This window comes from Rhyacophila brunnea, unplaced genomic scaffold (assembly GCF_057557595.1).
Source record: "Rhyacophila brunnea isolate RB1 unplaced genomic scaffold, BYU_Rbru_1.0 scaffold_3, whole genome shotgun sequence".
Classification (NCBI taxonomy): Eukaryota; Metazoa; Arthropoda; class Insecta; order Trichoptera; family Rhyacophilidae; genus Rhyacophila; species Rhyacophila brunnea.
The window spans coordinates 1553346-1567250 of NW_028232965.1; positions in this window are offsets into that span (position 1 = coordinate 1553346).

Below are 13905 nucleotides of genomic sequence, written 5' to 3' on the forward strand. Positions count from 1 at the left end.
AAACGATCAAAATAATAATAGTCGAATAAATAAAAGATTACATTAAAAAAATGCCTTAAATATTTTAATCCGACTTTAACGTTAATTGTTGGTGGTTTTAATAAATTAATTTCATATTTTTTAAAGCTTAAAATAAAACAGAAGCTGTTTATGGAACGTGCCACAGTATTAAAAATTGTATTATTACATAATTCTTGTAACTTGTTGTACGACAAAGAATGTAATTTTCCGCCTGAAGTAAATAAAAAATTAAAACACCCGGATAAGAGTTCGGAGATTAAATTTAATTAATTCTAGATCCTGGTTCACTTGATGTCGATTGTCATTAAATGTCCATCTTTTAATTAATTACGCAAACAACACAGAATTTTAAAAGTGAAGTATCATAAATAACTATTTAACTGTAATAAATAAACTTCGAATCCTGATAAAAATATATTTACAAAAGAAATTTATTCAATTAATTTATTAAAATTATTTCTGTTTAACTGTTAATTATTTAAAAATGCATAGGTAAAAGCTTCATTGATTTCTTTTGAAACTACTTTTATAAAAATATTTTTAAATAGTGTACAATAAGATTTAATTCATTAGCTTGCAAAAATCATCGTTTATTATGATTTTATAATCTATAATGCTTTAGTAGGTACATATTTAAATAAATATTAGGTAGGTAACTTAAACCAATATAACAGATGCAACATTTTCAGTGCATGGTCGCTCAAGATGGAAGGAGATTGTTGGCAACGCTTGTAAATTCACTGATCACCATCCTCAGTAATGAGGCAAAAGATAATATGAAAAGAAGTATCTTAAAAATAAAATAAATAAATAAATAAAAATAAATAAAAGTTAAAACATGATGTAGGGGTAATGAATAAACACACTATTTGTAAACAATAAATACCAGTGGCGAAGGCTGGAGGTAGGCTGTTAGGATCGTGCATCGTAGAATAGTGCATACTAAACTTTGTCAGTCAAACGTATTTGTTTTCATTGAACTAATACTACAATATGTAGATAGTATTTGTTAGTTTTCAAAAATCAGTTAAACCCTGCCTAATCCAACTCGTAATAGATGATATTAAAAAAATATTCGTTTATCTATAAAATATCTAAAATTATGCCATTAAACTATACATAGTTTTAGATATTTTATTGATTATGGTTTGATATAGGCTTAATGAATTTAAAGAAACTAACCAAAAATATGTGTAATATGTATTCTTAATTCAAGGAAAACAAATAAATATGATCGCAAAGTGTGTGCACTATTTTATTGGATCGGTTAATGCATACCAAAACTATAATAGTTTAGTTTAGGCAGGGTTTAATTAAATTTTAAAAGCTAACCAGCACCATTTGCAAATTGTATTCTTAGTTCAATGAAAACATATAAGAATGACTGATAAAGTTTAGCGTGCATTATTTATATCGAGCCTTAACAGCCTACCTCCACCCCTCGCCACCGATAAATACAATAATTGAAACCTTTATCTTCATTTTTTGTAGTTATTTTTGTAGAAAATATGAGTCGTCAGATACAAAATGGTGTATTTCAAATAATATCATAAAAACACAAATCTCGTCCGTTTTATTTAATTTTTCTTATCCACCGGAAATTTTTGTAGCTTTTCTACTAATCTAGATTTAAAATTTAATTGTTTTTTGTGCTTGGTGCCCATACTTTAATAAATAAATCTGCTTACAAAAGGAGAAGGAAAATAAATCTTGAAAAATGAGTTGAATAATTTATGCCAAATTAACTATAATGCACTGTGCATACTGCACTGGCGAAGGGTGGAGGTAGGCTGTTTAGATATGACATGAATAGTGCATACTAATTTGTCAAACGTATTTGTTTCCATTGAATTAAGACTACAGGGTATAGATAGTGTTTGATGGATTTCAAAATTCAATTAAATCCTGCCTAATGCAAGCTATATTAAATATTAGCCAATAAATATTCGTTTGTCTATAAAATATCTAAAATTATGCAATTAAACCTTACATAATTTTAGGTATTTTATAGATAGAAGAATATTTTATATCCATTATGGTTTTGTTTAGGCAGGGGTAAAGGAATTAAAAAAACATTAACACCATCTGTAATATGCATTCTAAACTCAACTAAAACAAATAAGAATGACTAAAAAAGTGCATACTTTTTAATTGGATCGCCCATAGCACCACTAAACTATTGTGGTTCGATTTAAGAAAGGTTTGAAAAACTAACCAGCACCATCTGCAAATTATTGTATTCTTAATTCAATGAAAACAAATAATTATGAGTGATAAAGTTTAGTATGCACTATTTATATCGAATCTTAACAGCCGACCTCCACCCTTCGCCACTCAGGTACATGCTTAAATTAACGCTTTTGAATTAGTAAATTAGTAATTTTGAAACTTAGAAGTTCACATACAAAGTTCTTTACAAATCAATATTTTTTAGTTCTCCTAAACTTTTCTCTCTTTTCCCTTCGCAAACTGAATTGTTTTGGTTTTTTTTCTCACCACCTTTTTTGAGCCTAAATCCAACTTTCGAATTAGTACATATTGAAAACTGCGTATCGTCCATAATTTACGAAAGAGCTATGAAACCTTTTCCACTGTATAACGATAATCCAAATATTGCAAATGGATAACAATAAGAGACTATTTAAAAAATATATATAATTATCATAAATTGAACTGGCGTTTACTCGGTAGACTCCATTATAATTGTTTCGAAACCAAACAATAACTTTGTTTCGAAATCGTTTAAATATGCCTAATATATATATATATATATATATATATGATTGACATTAAGCGTTTTTACTGAAAGTGAAATTTTATTATTGCAGGTAGGTACATTTTTAATATACCATGAAACAAAGAATTTTCGTTAAACAATCGACTAGACGAAAAACGCGGCCACTTATTTAACATACAATACAAGTAGAATTCGTATGGCATTTGCATTATAAAGACAAAATGGAATTATAATGACATACCTTGGCACTGAAAAAATAAGAAATAGATTATTATTTAATGTTGTTTTTAGAATTTTGAGTACGATCCTACAATATTAATAATGAATTATAGAATGACTATGTTCCATTAGAAATTAATACAAATTTATTGAAGAATGTTGTCAAGATACTCGTACTAAGTCAGAAAATTCGTTGGATGTACGTAGATCCAATGCGATACAATTTAATAAAATACGATTAATCTTTCGATTAAGACTATTGTAAGGTCTCCTCGAAGATCCTTTCTGAAGTGATTTCGAAAAAAACAGATCAACGACAAACCAATTCTGCAACACATTTAGAAATAAAAACTAAATATAGAGTTTACTTTTCTAAGTCATCACCTATTTATAGATGTTAAGGGTGCATAACACACAGTAAAACAATAGTACCACCGCGAGGAGCCAAATACATCACACAAACTGGTGAATATGCTAAAATTAATTAGGTATACCTGTGGGTCTATTCTATACTTATCGAACACTAAAGTAATAAATAATATCAAACTTAGGGTAGGTTTGTATCAAAATATTAGCACTTATTGTAACAATTACACGAAGTTGGTTTTTATTGTTGCAATAAGTGCGATATTTTAACAGCAGCAAGATAGGTGCTAATATTTTGATACAAACCTACCCTAAGTTTGATAATATTTATCACTTTATCACTTTAGCGGTCGATAAGTATAGAATAGACCCACAGGGGTTGATTCAGGCATGCGTTTTCAAAATAGTCTTTCATCATCTCTACTTGCAACATAATGATCTTAGACAGGGGGACGCTTTTAAATAACCCTTGAACTGTTATCCGTGAAGTAAAATTGGAAGCCGATTGCTTAATGTTACATAAACCAATTCAATTATTATGCTGATGATTCTGATATCATTTCCCGATCCCCTCAAAGCAGAATTTATTTCAGTAAATTCACCTCCTATAAACAAGGTACTCCAAACAAACAAAAGTAAAAAAAAATGCATGCCAATTCTCCAGGGAGTGGAGTTACATGTGATCTCGTGTCTGTCTTACAAAATTATACATTACATTACAAATTATATATCGCAGGATCGACCTCGTCAACGGTTGCTATTTTGGTCTCTAAAGCTTCTGAAAAATAAGGCACTCACAAGGAAAACTAAAAAAAACTCTTTATAAAACTGTCTTGCAATTAATATTATCGTATCTCTCGAAAAGCTACCATTCATTCCCTTACTTCGACGACGATGTGTCGTTCATTCTTTCTTCGTGTCCCATCCAGAGGAATCTTTGGATATTTAAAACTAGCACCACTATACTTAATTTACACAAATTGGTCAAATCGTCATTCTGAATACCCTACGCCCAAACACCATGCGTTTGTGACAATATGTGGACAAATTTAATGTGGAACATAACATCCATGCCTTGTCTTGTATGATCATATTGTTATAACCGGCCTCATGATGAGTTGGGGATGGAGCCATATCTTTGTTTAACCGTTGTAAAAAAAAACGAATATTTTAAAGGATCTAAGTTTACAGAATATGGGCCCAATACGCTAATTTGTATTCTATTCTAACATAGATACACATGCTATTTCAAATATTGTTGAAATATAATGAATTATTATATTCTTGTATGTATTATTTGGATCTTCATACAACATAATATTATCTACATTGATTTTTATTTATTGTAAATGACTAACCTCTATAATAAATATTCTATCGTTCGGGGATAATACTCATTAGACTAGGTAGTTATAATTAAATGCTATAATTTCTATATCTTGCCCGATTAAGAAGTTACGTTAATTTTCTGGAAGTAGGTATTTTTCATTTCCAACAGATCCTCATCGGAATTAAAATGTGAGTCCAGTGTCTTATTTGCATAATCAGGGCAAACATATCCTTCATATTACTTACCCTTATGCTTCGGCCTTTGCGTAAAGTATCCGAAGGGGTGAAGGCTATTTTATTTTCATTAGGAGGATTATTTTAGTAAGTATTTATTTTTGTTTTGAGTGGCTCAGTCCATGATATTCGCAAAAATCTCCTGTAGCACCAAAGCTATAGCATTCATGTGATCAGTGGGGCTAAGAGGACCAACCCCGTATATTATAATATGTAGGTACTCTAGGACCTTAGGTAATTAGAATAATAATTGTTGATAATATCAATAATACCATATATATATATATATATATATATATATATCTGAAAATAAACTACACTATACTCACGTTTCTTTTATTAAAATTTTCCACAAGATACCGACGTCTCACGTGTAAATGAAGTATTGTGGTTGCATATTATAAATATGTATCGATAGAAATTAATACTAATTATTTACGCATAAAACAGCTGTGTGATTTTTCTGATCGATGCATTTTTCTTCTTACTTTCTTCACGATCATTGTATCTCGGCGTCAATGGTGTGTATTGATTTATTAACCCACTTAGACTAATTGCAATGCTCTAGAAACTTGTAGAATTTATCAGTAATAAATCATAGACAGTAAGTATTATATTTCATATAATATTTGCACATTCACACACTCGTACATAACAGAATCATACAATATTATTATGTGGTTTGTATACTTAATAGCATTGGTGCACAACCCGTGGCACGCATGTATGTGACCATCTGTGTATTTATTGCAGCTCACTATGTGAATGAAATTTGTGATTTTAAAGAATACCTACCTAAACCAGCGATCAGCAATCTTTTCATATTGGTGGACACAATACAACGTTTGATAATCCATAAGGGTACATAAATATAAATTAAAAATATGTTGTACATATCGTTGGTGAGGGCACATTAAGTAACCTCGCTATAACTTGCGTGTCGCATAATGTGACGATGAATGAAGGGGGTCAAATTATTTGTAGTATTGTCCGATTCCTTTCCGGTTCAAAGATGACAAACGTGAGTTTAATACTAAACCTGTACTATTAATTACAATAAAACGATAAAAATCAGTGACGTCCCGTAGGGGTAGGCAGATTCAGCGTCGCTTGGGGGCGGCAGTTACTCGAAGGACGGAAAATCGAGGAGAATCATTTGGAATATATAGAAATAGCTACCTAAACGAAATAACGAAAATATCTTTCCATTAAACAATTCAGCTCACTGGTTTTGTCGGGTTCGCGATGTCTAGTCTACTTCCGTTGCCCTTCGACGTCATTGGTGACCAGAAACGACACGTGCAAATTTGCGAATAATTAGTCTAGATATATAGGTATATCTATATATTGGACACATGAAAGGATAACAATAATACTGTATTTAAAAAATGAGGTGGCATTTTGGCGCTGCCTAGGGGCGGCATTTTATCTAGAGACGTTACTGATAACAATAAATTTCATTTTGATTAGTTGAAAATGTCCCTCTGGGGCGGATTAAACCGGTTCAGTTATATTTAATAGAAGTTGAGGAAAATTGCGTTGTGTTTAAATTATTACAATGCATTTCTACCATGCACCATAAAATAAATATTACACGTACCCTGTGAACCATTAAATTTGAACACGCATAAATTGGGCGTATTGATAAAAAGGCTGTAAAACTGGTACATAATAAAATTATTAGGGATTGCAATACCGAATGAAAATACCAATAGGTACCGGTATTCGTGAAATATATGAAAAAATAGAAGTATCTACTAATAAATATATATAAATCTCTTTAAATTATTAATATTTTATATAAAAAGTATCGAAATGTGTACTTCAGTGGCGGCCGGTGGTCTTCAGAATAGCATTTTCCGGTAGTGCGCAACGAATGGTTTACCTTCTATAAAGAGAAGATCTTTTTCTTTCGCCCTGCCCCAGCATTGGGACATAGGGCAAGCACAAGTTCGCGCCACTTCCATCGGTCCATCGGCATCGCCAACTCTTGCGCCTCCCGCTATGTCAGACCTGCAGCACGTAGGTCACTTTTGTGACACCGCTGCAGGGTGAAGGAGGGCCGGCCATGGCGACGGAACCCTTGAGGCTGTGCCATAAGGGTATGAAGTGTCACAGTCTTTGGCGGCATCCGGAACACGTATCCTAGCCACGTAAGGTCGTAAAGCGTTTTTTCATGATTACCTCAATCACCGAAGACTGCCCTGTTCTCTTACCGACTTATCAGAAGGTGAATTAAATATGTCTTGGTTTATTTAAACTATTTCTCGAAAAAGTTTTTGAACAGCTAGAATGATTTAATATCAATAAAGAAATATAAATGTCACAGTTTATGGCTTTACGCTCCCAGCGAACAATGCTTCAGCCAAATAAATAACCGCTGATGTGTTTTTTTATTATTTTGAATGTATTTGAGTGGTTTAGAAATAAGCGCAGCAGTTTGTATCTTCGTAAAATGTTGGCGATTCATTAAATATGTTAACTGTAAAATTGTTAAAAATTAACTTGCCAACATTGTTATAAAACAGAAACTGGCGTATTTGTTTCTAGAGTCCTTCGTTTCGTGCGCCGATCTAAAAGTGTGTAAAAAATTCTACACAAAACGCCATTACAGGAACAATCAACCACCGTTTAAGTAGTATACAATGACCTCATTGTAATCCTGTGCAAATTGAAATTCTATTTGGATTGCAACCGCTTTGCGCTCATGAATGGAGTATTGTTCATAATACTGCTACATGTTCTACTTTGCGAAGTGAGTGATACACGTATGAATAACAATGAAAAGTTGAGCGATGTCTTCAAAAATCCAGGCAGTGCGTAGCACTTGCATGGTATTATAGGAGTCGCCGCTGATTAAATGTAAACCTTTAAAAATAGGTAAAGGTAAGATATGGTAGAGATACTGATGTTTACAAAACCTACGTAGTATATAGTTGAACTAATGGAGTAATGGCACTCGAATGATCTGTCGATAATTTATATCATAAGACATAAAGTGTCCTTAGATTTATGTATGTGCCCACTGGTAATTCCACCTAATATTTTATATTTTATTGCACAATATTTTTCGTTTTTTTGTTCAGAAAAATTATATTTCTCATTATTGTATAAGCTACTCTTAAGTAGATTAACATAAATAAATTAGCCACAGGAAAGTATGGACTTATAGTTTGTAATTATTATTTCATCATAAAATATTCGCCACTTCGATTGAGGTTACTAATGAATAATGATTATACAAACAAACAGTCTAAAAATACACCTGACTACTTCTAAAACCCTAAAGCGACTGGCGAAAATATTTGGATTAATTAAAGATTAGGGAAGTAAGTATCTACCTATAATGCAAAAATATACACCAAGGACGTCGAAAGGCAACGGAAGTACAACAGATATCATGTAATCAGACAAAAAATTTACAGTCCTCTTAAACCTTTTATGATAATACATTTTGTTTCCACTTTCAATACCGAAGATATCGGTATTATGTGATTTTTAAAACCGGTATGACGGTACCTATCGAATACTGGGATACCGGTTTTGAAATACCGATATTGCAATCCCTATTAATAATAGTCTACTTACTTTTAGTGTTTCCGATCATATAGTAGGTACGTATAATGATTATTAATTTTTAAAATTGTCTTCTCCTTGTTTCAATTGATTTTGTCCTTACACTTTTAAAAAGAAATGTCTCGAAAAAAGGTATGTTGCAAATTGAATAACAGGGAATTCTTTTTATCTAATTAAAAACTATTCAAAACTATGATAGTTATAGAATACTAATTTAGATTGTTATTCACGGCCCGAGTTATGCCATTCGAAACCCTCAAGTGTATAAATGATTACGTGTGATAGATATATTTTGTCGTATAGTACTGATAGGAATGGAATAAATTATATTCAGTGTATTATGTTGATTATAATATTATTCTATAATTCTCGTGTGTATCCAAAAATCGAGAAAACTCAGAAAGGTGCAACTGCATCACACCCATCTATAAAATATTATGTTATCATTAATTGCTATATATTTTTTGTGGTAGTTACATTATTGTTACCATACCGAAGTTCGTTTCGATAAACAAAAAGGATTTCAAATCATATATTCTATAAAAATTGATGTTTTTTGAATTAAATAAAAAAATATATCATACTCAGTCTAATCTTTGAATCTAAATTATATAAGATATTTATTTTAAAATAGAGGTATATCTACTTCTGAATGGTGTAATGTTATTAGGTATTTACTTTTCTTGTCATATAATTTGTTGTGTACGAGTAGGTGTATTATAATAAATAATTATTATTATATTTACCTAATACTAAGCTCTATTGATAAGTTAGAAAATCATTTCATTCTAAAACTTCTGAAATTATTTGTGTAATCTTTCGCATAGATGGCAGTATACATGGTCAATTAAATAATATCAATTTAATAATACACATTGTTTACATTTTTCTTGAGTATTCACAACATATTATAATATTCTAGTCCAGGCCTAAAATTATGTTGAAATGCAATCGGTTTTTATTAAAAATAGTGAAGTTTATTTCAAAGGAATCGTAGCTGAATAAAGTTTTAGTTAGTTTAAATAGTAGTCCATGAGTCCTTGTCGGGTTCATTTTCATTAGGTTGCATCTAGTAGATTTCCTTTAATGTCTTTGAGAAAGTAGATTTTTATTAAATGAAACAAAAAATAATATTCATAATCAGGGGTTTATTTTATTCGATTACAAGCAACTCTTAAATTTATATCAATACACAGATTTTTTGTGAAATCGAATCTGTCCGCTGCATACAGTTTTCGGAGATTGTTTTTAAGCCTTCAGGTACAGGTTTACATTGTTAGTATATCAATCATTTATATACTCAGCTTGCCAAAATCCGTACAAACATAAAAGCATCAAACAACACAAACGCTTTACATAAAATCAATTTAACACATTGTAAAATTTTACATACATACAATCTGAAAATATCGTCAACTGAGGACATAGACAATTTAAATTTCAAATTTGTGAACAGTGACTGTATTATAAATTATAATTGAATTCCAAAGCTTCTTTGGTATAAATTATTAATAGTCAATTGGCAAATATACATTTTAGCGCTGTTCTAATAAAGTAATTATTTATTTATTGAAAATACATACCTAGTGAGTACGCGATGCCTCTGAAACATAGTCATCAGCCTGTTAAAACCTTGGATGTGACAATTTTGTAATTATTTTTTATCTATTCATTTACACCACATCATTATAGTTTAAGTAACCCTCAATGTGCTAAGTATATACTTAGGTACTAGAAAAATTAAAATTTAATTGTTTAAACAATCCTGAGATTTTGACATCTCATTTCCGTAAAACCTCTAATTTACGGAGTTATCACATCACATTTATTACAAACGCTTAATGATGATAAGCCCTTTACTTATTTACTACCTGTTATTTAGATAAATCAAGGTATTTACAGACTTACAAAAAAATGTTTCTACCTCCATGTTTGTCCATATAGAATAGGTTTTTTTTTGTAAAATTTAAATTTGTTCAATGACGATACCCATTCGACTACGAAAACTTTTCCAAGAAGCGTGGCAGTGGTGTTAATGTCAAATTGCCAATCTTCTAATTAAAGTTGTCGCAGCCTAGAAGCTTGGTCTGACATTTTTCTAGGATTTTCGAAGATGGGAATGTTTCCGAGGCTGATACAAAATATGTACTTTCAATAAAAGAAAAACTGCTATCTTAAATGTTCTGTATATTCAGTATGAACTAAAAATCATTAATTTATGAATTGCAGTAAAAAAATTGTTGAAAGACAGTTTTTTTAAAAGGGCAACCCTTTAAGCGATGAATTTCATCATTCAACTTTGCAAATAAGCAATCAATTTCCAATAAGTAATACTTATTTACATTTATTTGGAATTCAAAGGTCACTTGATAATAATAATATGAATAATGTGAATCCACAAGTCAGTGGTGAAATTCAACGCAGTTCAGTCATTATGGTTAATTAACATGGTTATTCTTTGCATTACAACAATACATTGACAGATATATTGCTCCTTCATTTCGAATTAATCAATAAGCTCTTATTGGGGGGTCACAACATGTTTTACTATAAGAAATACAACAATGTATAGATAATAGTGGCGGCTTAATACACTTGGAGGGAGGGCCCAGGTTTAAAATGATTTTGAGGTCCTACCGTAAAAATGACTAGTAAAAAACTGAAGATGACCTATCAACAGCTTCGTAAATTACCATTTTTAACCCTCAGACAGCTGATTTTGATTTCATTAAAAGACCTTTAAAAAATTGGTCGTCGGCCATTTACTGCGTTTCGCATTCTGGATCAAATAAAAATTGAGAAAAGAACATGTGTTTGTGTCTGACACTGCATTCGAATCTGTCTATGGCTTCAGATGTAAAAGTAAAAGCAACTTGTCTGTTGAGATTTTCAAGGGTCTTTGACGCCGGCCATCTTGTGAGGTACAGTCTTTGAAGGATGGCTTCTATTCTTGTGAGATAAGCCGCCACTGTAGTATTTATATGTTTTCTTGTATATGGATTTTTATCATTACATTATACTAGTCGACAACTGTGGCATCTTTCCAATAACAATGTCATTACTGTAGTAATGCTTGTCCGATGTGGTGTTCTTAAGAAATCACACGATTATCTCTGTAGATGTGACACACATTACTAGAGTGGTTGCATGCAGTATAATAATAAAAGTAAATTTTTCGATGTTTAAATACACAATAATTATAATTAACTAACAACACTACATATTGCCAATAGCTGATGTTAGGTACATAGATAAATAAGAATAAACGTCTCTGTTTCTCGAGTTGATGAATACTTTATAATAATTATTATTTATAGGTTCGTATCTAATTTTAAATCCTATTTAATATTCAATAAAAACCTTTCTAAGGACATAGGTAAGTTTTATTAGGTAACTATTCCAAGACCACATAATTCAAATGATTTGTTCCAATGACAAGATGTCGAATGCTAACTACCCACTATATCTATACAGTTACACCTTTAAAACGCTTCAGTAAAAATGTAGGTTACAAAATCATCATTTGATTTTTCAAATCACATTTTTCAGTCATATCGCACGATCTACTGGACCGAATTGAGGGTCGACAGTCGACTACTTCTTACTCTGGGAACATTTTCAATACAAGTGTGTATATTCTTGAATACTGGAATTACAAAAATAGAGTGCTCAATATTGACATAAACCTACCCTAATGAGACATCTGAAACGTTTGACTTGTAAAAATATATTGAATGATTTTCAAAAATTACATTCATCGATAACAGGTGAATGAGCAATGCAAGAAGGATAGTTAAAGTTGATTTCGATTGCTGCTAAACATTTTTATCGTAACTGTGTTAAATATAAATTACTAAGATATCTGATAAACATTTCTATAACATTACAATATTCATATGCCTTTTATATATTATAATACCATCTATAATAATAATTATTATTTTATATTAACTTTTATTGTTTCTAGTGAAGTAGTTCTGGGATGTATGCATTTTATATAAAGATAATATCTTATATGTGACAATAGTACATTTATTTTTCTTTTACATAACAATGACAATTATTAACTTGAGCTACTGATTATAATAATCTCAATGATTTATAATTAAAGGGAATATCTTTTTATAACAGATGTAATGATAAGTATTGTGATATTATGACAATAGTTAATACACACACACTTACATACTTTTTTTTCATTCAATGTATTGCAAATTAGGCCAATGTAACATGGTTTGAAAGAATTGAAATATATATACAATTAGGCTGTGAAATAATAATAAACAAGCAGAAAGATATTATTATAAACGGCGCACAGAAAATACAAACGAAGATTATTTCAATACTGCACTGATTTTGTCTTATGATAGTTGTGTTATTTTAAAAAATACATATTATTATTCTGAACATTATGATGGCACACATTTTTAAATACTCAATAATAATTCATTTATTCTTCGAATGTAGCTATTTTTCTTGTCAATCTTTGATCATGGTATTAACATTATTATTAGTAAACATTAAATTAAATAGAACATAAATGAATGAGAATAACATCTAAATAATAAGAGAATAAACATTTCAACATAATCTTAAGATCCATATTTTCATTATTAAAACTATTTATATTTATAGTAAATTTAAATTGAGAACTGTTATTGCAAAGGAAATTTTAGGATTTTAAAGATATAGATGAATCATAATTAATAATATTGTTATTGTGAGCGGTACAATAAATAATAAATGTAACAAATAGTTGCATTATCGACTAAAGTAAGATTAATTTTATACATAAACATTACAAATTACATATTATAAGCTTATAAAAGAAAATATTTAAGGGATTTATTAAACAATTGTGCTCAAAATTGTTGAATTTGAAAACAACATAAATTTAATATCACTGCCCAAATTTAATGTAGAATGAAAGAAAATTTAAATAAATAATTTGATATAAGTAGTTATAATTTTTATTTATGAATATCTAGATTTGTAGTCCAATAAACAGATTTTTCCTGAAAGGTATAATTATATTGTAGATGCGCATATAAGCTTTGCGCAATTTAAATGACATTTTCAGTTTGTGGCGATATTTTAATAAATTTTATAAATACAAATTCAACAGCACATTGGATTACACAACTAGTGATCGAAATGATTTCACACTTTATAATATATTATAGATGTATTACACTTGGATGAGACAACTCAGTAGGAAAAAGTGGCCATGTTAATTTGAAGGCAAGCCAAACATAATCTACTCACATGACCCCTCCCCTATCAATCCTCATACAGGAAAACTGCTGTACTATTCAAACTTGTAAGAATAGCTCAAAGAAATAATCCATTTAGTATTAATTGGCAAATGATTCTCACAAAATTTCTGTCAAAAAGATTAATTGAAGAAAGAGTTTTTTTCATAA